This window comes from Hemitrygon akajei, chromosome 17 (assembly GCF_048418815.1).
Source record: "Hemitrygon akajei chromosome 17, sHemAka1.3, whole genome shotgun sequence".
Taxonomy (NCBI): domain Eukaryota; kingdom Metazoa; phylum Chordata; class Chondrichthyes; order Myliobatiformes; family Dasyatidae; genus Hemitrygon; species Hemitrygon akajei.
Window position 1 is genome coordinate 14,787,492 of NC_133140.1, and position 14,272 is coordinate 14,801,763.

At 45.3% G+C, this 14,272-nt stretch overlaps 1 protein-coding gene across 6 annotated transcripts in view; it reads right to left on the reverse strand.

The window, feature by feature from the left end:
* Positions 1-14,272, reverse strand: part of LOC140740502 (RNA-binding Raly-like protein) — a 1,929,462-nt gene that overhangs the window by 1,158,208 nt on the left and 756,982 nt on the right. The window lies entirely within an intron of this gene.

Below are 14,272 nucleotides of genomic sequence, written 5' to 3' on the forward strand. Positions count from 1 at the left end.
CCTTGATTCCCCTATCCATAAGATACCTATCTAGCTCCTTCTTGAAAGCATCCAGAGAATTGGCCTCCACTACCTTCCGAGGCAGTGCATTCCAGACCCCCACAACTCTCTGGGAGAAGAAGTTTTTCCTTAACTCTGTCCTAAATGACCTACCCCTTATTCTCAAACCATGCCCTCTGGTACTGGACTCTCCCAGCATCTGGAACATATTTCCTGCCTCTATCTTGTCCAATCCCTTAATAATCTTATATGTTTCAATCAGATCCCCTCTCAATCTCCTTAATTCCAGCGTGTACAAGCCCAGTCTCTCTAACCTCTCTGCATAAGACAGTCCAGACATCCCAGGAATTAACCTCGTGAATCTACGCTGCACTTCCTCTACAGCCAGGATGTCCTTCCTTAACCCTGGAGACCAAAACTGTGCACAAAGGTCAACTGAATGGGTAGCCAATCAGGACCGAGCCAAGCGAAGGGGGTCCTATATAAACACGAGCGCTCCCACAGAGAAGCATCAAAACATACAATGTAAGACATAGGAGCAGAATTAGGCCATTTGGCCCATTGTGTCTGCTCCGCCATTCATTCATGGCTGATCCTTTTTTTTCTCCTCCTCAATTCCAGTTCCCGGCCTTCTCCCCGTAACCTTTTATGCAATGTCTAATCAAGAACCCATCAATCTCTGCCTTAAATACACCCAACGACCTGGCCTGCACTGCTGCAGGTGGCAACAAATTCCACGAATTCACCACCCTTTGGCTAAAGAAATTTCCCTGCATCTCTGTTTTCAAAGAGTGCCCCTCTATCCTGAGGCTGTGCCCTCTTGTCCTTGACTCTCCCACCATGGGAAACATCCTTTCCACACCTACTCTGTCTAGGCCTTTCAACTTTAAAAAGGTTTCAATGAGATCCCCCCTCATCCTTCTGAATTTCAGCATTAATGTATTAAAGGTAAGACCCTTGGCAGTGTGGAGGATCAGAGGGATCTTGAGGTCCTAGTCCATAGGACACTCAAAGCTACTGCACAGGTTGTCTCTGTGGTTAAGAAAGCATATGGTGCATTGACCTTCATCAATCATGGGACTGAGTTTAAGAGCCGAGAGGTAATGTTGCAGCTATATAGGACCCTGGTCAGACCCCACTTGGAGTACTGTGCTCAGTTCTGGTCGCCTCACTAGAGGAAGGAAGTGGAAACCATAGAAAGGGTGCAGAGCATATTTACAAGGATGTTGCCTGGATTGGGGAGCATGCCTTAAGAGAATAGGTTGAGTGAACTCAGCCTTTTCTCTTTGGAATGACTGAGGATGAGAGGTGACCTGATAGAGGTGGATAAGATGATGAGAGGCAGTGATCATGTGGATAGTCAGAGGTTTTTTCTCCAGGGCTAAAAATGACCAGGATGAGGAAGTGGAGGGATGGGTTAGTAAATTTGCTGATGACACAAAGGTTGGGGTGTTGTGGATAGTGTGGAGGGCTGTCAGAGCTTACAGCGGACATCGATAGGATGCAAAACTGGGCTGAGAAGTGGCAGATGGAGGTCAACCCAGATTAAGTGTGAGGTGGTTCTTTATGGTAGGTCAAATATGATGGCAGAATATAGTATTAATGGTAAGACTGTTGGCAGTGTGGAGGATCAGTGGGATCTTGGGGTCTGTGTCCATAGGACACTCAAAGCCGCTGCGCAGGTTGTCTCTGTGGTTAAGTAGGCATACGGTGCATTGGCCTTCATCAATCATGGGATTGAGTTTAGGAGTTGAGAGGTACTGTTACAGCCAGTGGTCAGACCCACTTGGAGTACTGTGCTCATTGCTGGTCACCTCACTACAGGAAGGATGTGGAAACTATAAAAAGGGTGCAGAGGAGATTTACAAGGATGTTGCCTGGATTGGGGAGCATGCTTTACAGAATAGGTTGAGTGAACTTCCCCTTTTCTCCTTGGAGTGACGGAGGATGAGAGGTGACCTGATAGAGGTGTATAAGATAATGAGATGCATTCATCACGTGGATAGTCAGAGGCTTTTTCCCAGGGCTGAAATGGCTAACACGAGAGGACACAGGTTTAAGGTGCTTGGAAGCAGGTACAGAGGAGGTGTCAGGGGTAAGTTTTTTACGCAGAGAGTGGTGAGTGCGTGGAGTGGCCACTATGGTGGAGGCAGATACAATAGCTCTTTAAAGAAACTCCTGGATAGAAAAATAGAGGGCTATGGGTAACCCTAGGTAATTTCTAAAGATTGTACATATTCGGCACAGCATTGTGGGCTGAAGGTCCTGTATTGTGCTGTAGGCTTTTTATGTTTCTATAGCATTTGCCTTCCTCTCCACCAATTTGACCTGCAAGTTAACCTTTAGGATGTTCTGCACAAGGACTCCCCAGTCCCTTTGCATCTCAGATTTTTGGATTTTCTCTCCGTTTAGAAAGTAATCCGCAAAACTGCACACTGAGGGTGTCATCTTGACTGGCGATGAAATTCCCAAACTCGGCAAATGTTGCAATGACAAACTTTCCTACACTATACTCCCATTCTCCCTGCATCCTTCTGCAGACTCCCTGCTTTCTCAACACTACTTGCCCCTCCACCTGTCTCCCTTTCATCCACAAGCTTAGCCATAAAGCCATCAATTCCATCATCCAAGTCACTGACATATATTGAGAGAGGAAGTGGTCTGAAAAGAGTTCTGGTTGCCACCCTTCAGAGAGAGTGCAGAAAAGATTCATCGTGATTTTGCCTGGAATGTTGAGCTGTAGTTAGAACGAAAGACTGGGTGAGCTGGGATTTTTCTCACTGGAACATGGGAGGCTGAGGGGTAACCTTATGAATTTATGATAGGATAGGCAGTGATTTTTTAAGAATGGGGGTATCGATAAATAGAGGGCACAAGTTAAAGGAGAGAGGGGAGAAATTTAAAAGAAGTCTGAAAGGCAAGATTTTCACTGAGAGAATGGTGGTCACCTAGAACAAGCTGCCAAATTAGGTGGTAGAGGCAGACACAATTACAACATTCAATCGGTATTTGGAGAGGTACTGGCCTAATGTAGTCAAATAGGATTGGTGCAGATAGCCATCATAGTTAGCAGGGTGTGATGGGCTGAAAGGCCTGTTTCTGCCCTGTACAACTTTGCAACTCTGGCACTTTATGAATCCCAGCCTGGTATAATATATAGAGAAACCTTCTGTAATACACATGGGCTCTGTATTCTCTTACGACATTCTCAAGGTCTAATTGAATAATATTTAAAGGTTCTGCTAGTTAGTCTGCTACTGCTATGTAGTATAGACAGGATCTGTAATTCTTGCATTGGATACATGGTGTTGGGTATTATATACCGGGCCTTTGCTATAGTTAATAATATACAAAGAGAATGCTTTTTCTCAGTAATACACACAGGCTCAGTATTTACCCTGGATATACACAGGTTTTAATATTATAACATAGAATAACAGAGACAGAAACAGGCCTTTTGGCCCATCTAGTCCATGCCAAACTGCTTTGCTGCCCTGCCCCTTCAACCTGCCCCTGGATAATAGCACTCCATAACCTTCCCGTCCATGTACTTACCTAAACTTGTCTTAAATGTTGAAATCAAATCCACACCCACCACCTCCACTGGGTGCAGAAGATCTCCCTCAGGTTCCCATTTCACCCTTAACCTATGACTTCTAGTTCTAGTCTCACTCAACTTCAGTGGAAAAAGCCTGCTTGCATTTACCCTTATCTATACCCTTCATAATTTGTATACAAATAAAAGTGGGAATAGTGTGTTGCTTCCAATAGTGTGCAAATGGTCTGTTATTCCTGCATAATATATACAGGCTTTGGTACACTTCAAAATATGCAACCGACCTAGAGCTGACCTTGAAAATACACAACTAACCTCACTGTCTCTGTCACCAATTCTCTGCTGCTGGCTCTGGCTCAGATAATTCAGTGGACTCGGCTGTAGGTCCCAGTGTCTTCCTAGTTATTTATCTTAGGAGGTTACTGCCAGTAGCTTGGCCTTGTAGTAGGGTCTAAGTGAAAACATGTCAGTCGATGGGTATTACAGGACATCACTCAACGCTGCCATTTACTCTCCTGAGGCTGGGACTGCACTCAGTGCTGTCACCTTGTCCACAGAAGCCATAAATAGCCTCCTAACTGAACTGCTACCAATGTCACTATCCATTCCAGTTGGCACTGCTGCTGCCAGTCCACTCAAGGAGACGGTAATGTCAATAAATCAGACTGTGAACTAACAGGCAGGACAACACCACTGCAACCCCCTTTCCTTCCATGGTGTGCTGTCTTTTCCCTAGCATGACGTGGAGAGGAAGCAGGCTCTGTGATCCACCTCCACGGGAGCTGTGAAACGTTGGGTATCCTTCATCTAGCATGGGCTGACTCAGAGTTCAAAGACAGCACAGGAGTTGCCATTTTGGGGGTGAGTCTGTGTGTGCAGGGCCGTATTATGAGGCGTGACCATTGAGGTGAGTTCCAGGGACTAGGAGGGCTGGTGGGGCAGGGAAGGCTGGTTGGTGATTCATTTGTGGCTGTTTGAAATGTGGATCTTGAGTGGAAAGAAATTACATAGGAAACTGAAGACAAAGTGTTAAGCCTTCAGTCTTAGAAGGAGATGCCCTGGGGGAACTGATGGACAGGTTTTACATACCCTTTTTTAAGTTAAAATTGAAATTTCTGCTGTGAAGTGCCCACCCTTCTCTCCTACAACACCTCTTCCCCTCCCTCGCCCTCTCTTCCCTTTGTCCTACCAAGGCAGGTGACGTGCGCCTTAATAAAAACAAGTGATTCACTCACTGGTTGAACCAATGCCACAGCTGAGCAGACCAGTAAGGAAGTCCCATCCAGATGAGTCTTTTTCACCATAGCAACAATGCCCATTCAAATTGGAGCTTAAAGCAGCAACGTGAGAGATCAACAAGCTTTGCAAGGCCATTAGCTTCCTGATGAGTCACAGTGGGATGGCTTGAAAGGATAATCACAGCCTGGTGCCAGTAATTCTAAAACTGAAGCTCCACATATCTCCCTCTGCATTTCAATCCAGTGGACACAGGGATACGGTAATCATGGTGTCAAAGGCAGGCAAGTGAAAACCAAACTCCCGGGGCAAGTGAATTGCTGCAAATTACTAAAGGCCTCCCATATTCTCCTAAACAAGCTTTGGAAATTTCTCTGTGCTTAGAATGAGGAGAATTCTCAACTTGTCGAGAGCACATCAACATTTCCCCATTTCCTGAGAGGGGATATTCTCCAGAACTCTGAGCCCAGCCCACCTGCACTCCCTCTTGCATATCTTGCTCACACCAAGTGCTGCAGGCTCCTTCCACACATTAAAAATAAACTAAAACACACTAATATGTTGCACAAAGAAGCAAACTGCTCTGATAAGAAGTTGGATACTTGTTCTTCCTCCTCTCGAGTTTCACATTCACTCGGCCATATCAGAGTGTGAATTAGCAGCATGACTGGCTTTCAAACCATGAATTCTATTTGCTTTATGTTGGCTTGAATGAACTTGCCTTGCAGCCACAGATGATTTTGTCCATTGTCAGAGGGAGAATTATGCCCTTCACAACTGTAACGAGTCAATGATCTTGGACAACGATCAGGAGGAACTGCAGAGTTTTGTGAATGCAGCCCAGCCCATCACAAAATCCCAGACCTCCTCTGTATACTTTCCTCTGCCTTATAGAAAGCAGCCGACATAATCCAACACCCCTTTCCCATTGGGCAGAAGCCACTGAAGTCTGAAAATAGGTACACTGGGCTCAGGGTTTGCTTCTCTCTCACTTTCAGACAATAAAGATGAACTCGATCTCTCATGGCCTTTGCACTTTTCTAGTTTACCTCTCTGTATGTACAACACTATACTCTGCATTCTGCTTTTGCTTTTAAAGGTTGAACAGTCCACATTACCAAGGACCTCAGGTGGTCTGTACACACCAGCTGTGTGGTGAAAAAGCTCCTCTTTTTCCTCAGACAGTTGAGAAAGTTTGGTACGAGCCGCCAAATCCTAAGAACTTTTTACAGGGGCACAATTGAGAGCATCCTGGCTGGCTGCATCTCTGCCTGGTATGGGAACTGTACCTCCCTCAATCACAGGACTTTGCAGAGAGTGGTGTGGACAGCCCAGCACATCTATAGTTGTGAACTTCCCATGATTCAGGACATTTATAAGGACAGGTGTACACGAAGGGCCTGTAGGATAATTTGAGACCTGAGTCACCCCAGTCACAATCAATTTCAGCATTCGGGAAATGATACCGCAGCATAAAAGCCAGGAACAACAGGCTCCGGGACAGCTTCTTCCACCAGACCATCAGACTGATGAACTCACACTGATTTGAGTGTACTCTATATTACATTGACTGTTCTATTTATTATAAATTACTATGATTGCACATTGCACATTTAGACAATAGACAACAGACAATAGGTGCAGAAGTAGACCATTCGGCCCTTTGAGCCTGCACCGCCATTTTGAGATCATGGCTGATCATCTACTATCAATACCCGGTTCCTGCCTTGTCCCCATATCCCTTGATTCCCCTATCCATAAGATACCTATCTAGCTCCTTCTTGAAAGCATCCAGAGAATTGGTCTCCACTACCTTCCGAGGCAGTGCATTCCAGACCCCCACAACTCTCTGGGAGAAGAAGTTTTTCCTTAACTCTGTCCTAAATGACCTACCCCTTAATCTCAAACCATGCCCTCTGATACTGGACTCTCCCAGCATCTGGAACATATTTCCTGCCTCTATCTTGTCCAATCCCTTAATAATCTTATATGTTTCAATCAGATCCCCTCTCAATCTCCTTAATTCCAGTGTGTACAAGCCCAGTCTCTCTAACCTCTCTGCGTAAGACAGACCAGACATCCCAGGAATTAACCTCGTGAATCTACGCTGCACTTCCTCTACAGACAGGATGTCCTTCCTTAACCCTGGAGACCAAAACTGTACACAATACTCCAGGTGTGGTCTCACCAGGGCTCTGTACAAATGCAAAAGGATTTCCTTGCTCTTGTACTCAATTCCCTTTGTAATAAAGGCCAACATTCCATTAGCCTTCTTCACTGCCTGCTGCACTTGCTCATTCACCTTCAGTGACTGATGAACAAGGACTCCGAGATCTCTTTGTATTTCTCCCTTACCCAACTCTACACCGTTCAGATAATAATCTGCCTTCCTGTTCTTACTCCCAAAGTGGATAACCTCACACTTATTCACATTAAACATCATCTGCCAAGTATCTGCCCACTCACCCAGCCTATCCAAGTCACCCTGAATTCTCCTAACATCCTCATCACGTGTCACACTGCCACCCAGCTTAGTATCATCAGCAAATTTGCTGATGTTATTCTCAATGCCTTCATCCAAATCGTTAATGTAAATGGTAAACAGCTGTGGTCCCAATACCGAGCCCTGTGGCACCCCACTAGTCACCACCTGCCATTCCGAGAAACACCCATTCACCGCTACCCTTTGCTTTCTATCTGCCAACCAGTTTTCTATCCATGTCAATGCCTTCTCTCCGATGCCCTGAGCTTTGATTTTACCCACCAATCTTCTATGTGGGACCTTATCAAATGTCTTCTGAAAATCGAGGTACACTACATCCACTGGATCTCCCCCGTCTAACTTCCTGGTTACATCCTCGAAAAACTCCAACAGATTAGTCAAGCATGATTTACCCTTGGTAAATCCATGCTGGCTCGGCCCAATCCTATCACTGTTATCTAGGTATGCCACTATTTCATCCTTAATAATGGACTCTAGCATCTTTCCCACCACCGATGTCAGGCTGACAGGTCGATAGTTCTCTGTTTTCTCCCTCCCTCCTTTCTTAAAAAGTGGAATAACATTAGCCATTCTCCAATCCTCAGGAACTGATCCTGAATCTAAGGAACATTGGAAAATGATTACCAATGCATCTGCAATTTCCAGGGCCACCTCCTTTAGTACCCTAGGATGCAGACCATCTGGACCTGGGGATTTGTCAGCCTTCAGTCCCATCAGTCTTCTCATCACCGTTTCCTTCCGAATGTCAATCTGTTTCATTTCCTCTGATACCCTATGTCCTTGGCCCATCCATACATCTGGGAGATTGCTTGTGTCTTCCTTAGTGAAAACAGATCTAAAGTACTCATTAAATTCTTCTGCCATTTCTCTGTTTCCCATAACAATTTCACCCAATTCATTCTTCAAGGGCCCAACATTGTTCTTAACTATCTTCTTTCTCTTCACATACCTAAAAAAGCTTTTGCTATCTTCCTTTATATTCCTGGCTAGCTTGCGTTCGTACCTCATTTTTTCTCCCCATATTGTCTTTTTAGTTAAGTTCTGTTGTTCCTTAAAAACTTCCCAATCATCTGTCCTCCCACTCTCTTTAGCTCTGTCATATTTCCTTTTTTTTAATGCTATGCAGTCTCTGACTTACTTTGTCAACCACTGAGGCCCCTTTCCCCCCTTTGAATCCTTCCTTCTCTGGGGGATGAACTGATTTTGCACCTTGTGCATTATTCCCAAGAATACCTGCCATTGCTGTTCCACTGTCTTTTCTGCTAGGCTATCCGTCCAGTCAACTTTGGCCAGCTCCTCCCTCATGGCTCCATAGTTTCCCCTGTTCATCTGCAACACTGACACCTCTGAGCTGCCCTTATCCTTCTCAAATTGCAGATAAAAGCTTATCATATTGTGATCACTACCTCTGAATGGCTCCTTTACTGCGAGATCGCTTATCAAATCCTGTTCATTACATAACACTATATCCAGAATAGTCTTGTCCCTGGTCAGCTCTCGTACAAGTTGTTCCAAGAATGCATCCCGTAGGCACTCTACAAACTCCCTATCCTGTGTGACGGAGATGTAACATAAAGATTTTTACTCCTCATGTATGTGAAGGATGTCATTCAATTAATTTCTAACACCTTATCACAGATCTGTGCGAGTGACACACAGAACAAATTCTCTTGGTGCATGTGACGATGATAATTACCAATTTTCAATAACGAAATGTAGATATTTACTACAACTCTGAAACTGACCCAAGTAGGAAATACTCCTGACAGGTCCATTAAAGAGAGTGGTTAGTTTTACATGGCTTTTGCTTTAATCCCACTGTCCAGCTGACAGAGCGGAGCATTCATTGTTCTTCATGTGCTTCAGGCAATTTGAACTAAGTAAGGTGATGATAAACTTCCCATGAAACAATAAAAAAGCTAACTTAAGTGTGATCAAAATAACATTTGACCAAATATTGTAGGGATTTGAATTCAAGGTGAATAATCATGTTCCTCCTTTTGTAGGTGGTGTGGACCAAATGACTGCATTCACTGACATTTATTAACAAATAACAGTATCTTTCTCTGTGAGGACACTTTAAGACTCTTTACATCCTGAAACAAAATGGGACCTAAGAAGCATTTGCCACAGACATCAATTATAATTGAAAGAAAAATTAGAAAAATTGACAGCAAAAAACTGAAATATTGATGATATATCAGATTTACTATAAATTAGAAATATATAAAAGCAAGATGGGAAAAATAACACATTGTATCTGACAGATGCCAGACAGAACTTGATTTCTTACCAGGGTCTTAATCCAGTTAAAGAACAATAGATGGTTTAAAAATTTGACATTTCCCATAACTTGGAACATATTGGTGAAGAGAAGCTTAAATGTGAAATTGGATATCCATGAGCATTTCCATTATGTTTTAATGTATCAGCTGTCTGACAAAGCAGAAGCTCGCTGAAGAAACTCTACTATGACATTCTGATTTTTATGCTCTGCACTCAAGGCACATAACCGGCAGAGAAGATGATCAAACTCCACAGCAAAAAAAAACCTCCTCCAAGTCAACTGATCTCTACAAAGCTCTGAGAGGGGCGAGAGGATCACATTATCAGCGATCACTTTACTACAGCACCTGGCTGTAAAACTGGCATCAACAGATCTCCTCTCCTATCCCGCTGTAGGTGACCCCTGGTGTGTAGATGAGTGGTTGAGCTGATTGGGGGATAAAGGTATAAAACATAGAACACTTCAGTACAATATAGAGCCTTCAGCCCGTGATGTCGTGCCAGCATCTTAACCTGCTCTTAGATCCAATCTAACCCTTCCCTCCTCCATTTTTCCATCATCCATGTGCTTATCTAAGAACTTCCAAAAAGTCTCAAATGTATCTGCCTTTGTACAACCCCTGGCAGGTAAAATATAGATTTCATGGCCGATGGTTGACACAGACTAAGCAGGAGAAGGGCCTGTTTCTGTGCTCTATCTCTCTCGATGCCTCAAGATAATACACCAGTGGTTACACTGAGCCTTTCAGTATGGAGAAGGGACCAGATATCTCTGCAGTGTTTTATACTCTTTGCCAACCTTACTCCATCTATCCACTTTAATATAGTCAAGATGGCCCTGGGCTGCTGTCTCCGTTGAAGCTGTGGCTCAGGCTTAGTTGATTTTTAGGTTCGTACAGATGGGCTTGAAGACAGAGAGTGGAGTCAGCGGTTAGGTTAGTTTTAGGGCCAGGGATATGTGAGAGTTAGAGGTCATCCCTTGGTATTCAAAGGCTGGTGATATGGGTGTGTGACAAAGGATATCTGTGGTCGGTTGTTGGGCTAGAAGACTAGCGAGGCTGAGGGCTGATTCCACCTTGCTCCCTGGTCAGTGGGCTCAGGGATCAGTGTTCCATGTGGGCAGGAGATGAGGGCCAGTGACCCCCAGATAGGCACGTTGGCAAGGCTGGAATATGAGGCCTAGTGTTCTGAGGCTTGGATTTTGGGGTCCTCATTCATCAATCTTCATCAACAGGATCAATACCGAAGATCAAAGTCCGAAGTTTGATTGGAAGTCCGGGGGGTGGGGAGGGGGGGGGAAGAGAGAGAGAATGTGTGTGTGTGGGGGGGGTGGAACAGAGATAAGGGGTTTGTTTTGCTGCTGCTGTCCTGTTGTTATTGCATGTGTGTTTTGTGAACATGGTGGGCATGCTATGTCAGCACCACAATGTGTGGCAATATTTGCAGGCTGCCCCCAGCACATCCTTGGGTGTGTTGGATGTTAACTTAATGCAAACGATGCATTTCACTACGTATTTTTTTGTAATGTGATGAATAAATCTGGAGTCTGAATGACGCCTCTCATTCAGCTCAGCTGCCCCATTTGTCAGTGAGATTCACATTCTCACTACACACTGAATAACAATGGTTACTCCAGTGCTTCATTGGAGATGTTAGTGATGCACCATCAATAACTCTCCGAGACGTGAGGCGAGATATAGGCTTTTATTGACTGGAAGAAAGAACAAGCAGCAATTGACCACCATACTACATCCTGGAGACTGAGGGCCGGGCTCAGTCTCCAATCGCCTTTATACTGGGGTCCGTGGAAGGAGCCACAGTCAGTGGGAGGAGCCACAGGAGCAGGTATATGTAGTTCACCACAATTAATGACTGAAGGACTGCATATTTTGGACCCCAATGAAAATAGAAAGCATGGTCCGGTCCAGAGCCCGCATTCCAGGTCTTGATCCGGACCGCGGACTCCGGGTCTTATAGCCATCCCTCCTTTCACCCTTGAGCCCAATTAGTCACACCTGTGGATCATTGTGGCTTGTTTGGACTCAAGGAGGCGCACCTGATGCCCATCGGCTGGCGGGTGTATATATATAGGGGCTCTGGGACTGAGCCCAGTTGGGGGTTGTTCTGTATGTGCTATTTATCCCATTTTGACCTGGTCTACCCTTTTCTGACCTGTTTGTCCTGCTTGTGTTGTTTGCCTGGTTTTGTTCTGTTTGTCCTGGCTTGGAGTATCCACTGTTAATTAACTAGTTCTGTAAGTCTGTTCTTGTAGTCACCCTGGGCTGAGCTCCCTTCTGATCCCTTGCCTCTGTTGGGCAAGCCTGGCTGGACTGCTATTGCCTGGTGGGGGACTCTGCTCCTTCCATCCCTTACTGCAGAAGGGTTGTGCCCTGTGACCTGCTCAGGCCTGTACTCCTGCCTGAGAGGTCTGGACCCTGCCAAGGAGTTATGTGGATTGCCCAGGGGGCTATCCTCCCAGCATTCCTTGTCCCACAGACCCATCCTCTAACCTAGCCAAGATCCTGCCTTGCCATGAACTATCTCTGAACCCCATGATCACCTTTGAATGCCATGTCCTTCATGCATGCCATGGTCTCCCCATCTTGTTCTATCCTTTAGTTGTTCCTGTACTGCCCCTAGTACTTCAGTGCCTGTGTCCTGCACTTGGGTCCAGCCTCCTGTCCCCTTGTGACAATGTGTCCTCTCTCCCACCCTTTGTTTATTACAGTCCTACAGCTGGAATGAGTCATTCTAAAAGGTGAAGGCAGGGGACAGGCTGAGATGTTGCTTCCCCTCACAAGGTCAGTGAACCTGTAATGGTCAGGTTTTGCAAGGTGATGGGCCTGGCCCAAGTTGGGCTTTTTGGATCGGTAAAGAGCTAAAAGAAAACATGCCACAACTTTATAAATTACTGGTCCAGTACGTGAGTATTGATGCATTTAAGGAGAAGCCAGGTAAGTATGTGACAAGCCAAGGACTGGGGAATGTTGGTGTGTTTTGTGACACAACTGGTAGGCTCACTGTCTTGCCACTCCTGTGATGTGGGTTTGACTTTGGGTGCCATCCCATGTGGGGAGTTTCCACGTTCTCCTGCTCCAGTTTCCTCCCAAATCCTAAAGTTGTGTGGGCGTGGCTGGTAGAAACTGGGGGTGGAGTGGATGTGAATGAAAATGGGATTAATGTGAGAAGGAGCCTGATGGTTAGTTTGAGCTCAGTGGGCCAAAGGGCCTGTTTTCCTTGCTGTATGGAGTAAGCCATTAAGAAATGCTTGACACACATACAAAAGGAGTACCCTTTGTCTAAATTAATAGCAATATTGTGGAGGATGAAAAAGAAAGAAAACAAGATAGTTCAAGGTACAAAATGCAGCAGATACATTGATTTGATCCTTCAGATCTCACTGGAATATTGTAGACAATTCTAGTCACTTCAGATTTCAGGTGAGGTTTATGATCACGTGGTCATTGAGAGATGGAGAGATGTCATTTGCATAACAACCAACACCGAGGATATGCTGGGGCAGACCACAAGTGTCACCACACATTCCAGCACTAGCATAGCATGCCCACAATGTTTAGTAGAATAACTCAGTGCAACAAAACAGCACATACCAGCAACAAAACAACAGTGAAACAAGCCCAAAATACTCTGCAGATGCTGGGGTCAAAGCAACATGCTGGAGGAACTCAGCAGGTCAGGTAGCATCTGTGGAAACGAACAGTCAATGTTTTGGGCTGAATCCCTTTCTCAGGACTGAAGAGGGAGGTTGGCAGGGGCCCTATGAAGGTGGGGGGAGGGTGGGAAGGAGAAGGCTGGTAGGTGACTGTTTGTTTCCACGGATGCTGCCCGACCTGCTGAGTTCCTCCAGCGTATTGTGCGTGTTGCAGTGAAACAAGCCCTATTCCTCCTTCCCCTCCCATCCACCTATGCACATACACAGTCCTCTAAACCCAGGATAGCCTGTCTTTATCAGCCTCCAGGTGACTCCGGGCTCCACTTCTGGACTTAAGTTTTGATCTAGACCTCTGATTGACCTTTGGGCTTCAATCTGAACTTCTGATTGACCTCCAAACTTCAGTCCTGATCTCTGATCAACCTTCAGCATTCAATTTTTGGTACTGACCCAGGACTCCCAGATGATGACGAATGAGGACTCTGGATAGGGGCCCAAACTGTAGGCCTCAAATGTAGTTGCCAATGATGGGACCCTGAACTGAATGATGGACAACATCTGACCCCACCCATGCTGCTGGTCTTCAAATGTAAAGTGGAGGTTTAGACTCCAGCTATCTTCAAGTACCCCCACATTCCTGTCCATAAACCCTACCTGAGCCCTAACTCAACTCGCTATCCCCCAAAAACCATGCCTGTGAAATTAAAAATGCCCTTTTTTTAAAAAAAAGTCTGAGCTGTGACATCAATGGAGACTGCAGCTCATCAGGAAATGTGAGATGGTGCTAACAGTGGGAGCCTGGGGCCAGAGTGTGAGTGCACTCCTTAACATAGAGCCAAGAGGTCAAATGCAGCCTGTGCTTGCCTCACTCTACGAGTTTATGAATGGGCATTAGAATTAGACTGCATTGAAACTTGATGTATTGGATCATTGGTGTGGCCAGGAAAACTCTTCAAAGACCCAACACAATGGGCCCCCTTCTGAGAAGCAACTAAGGCAAGTGTTTTCCCTCTTCCTT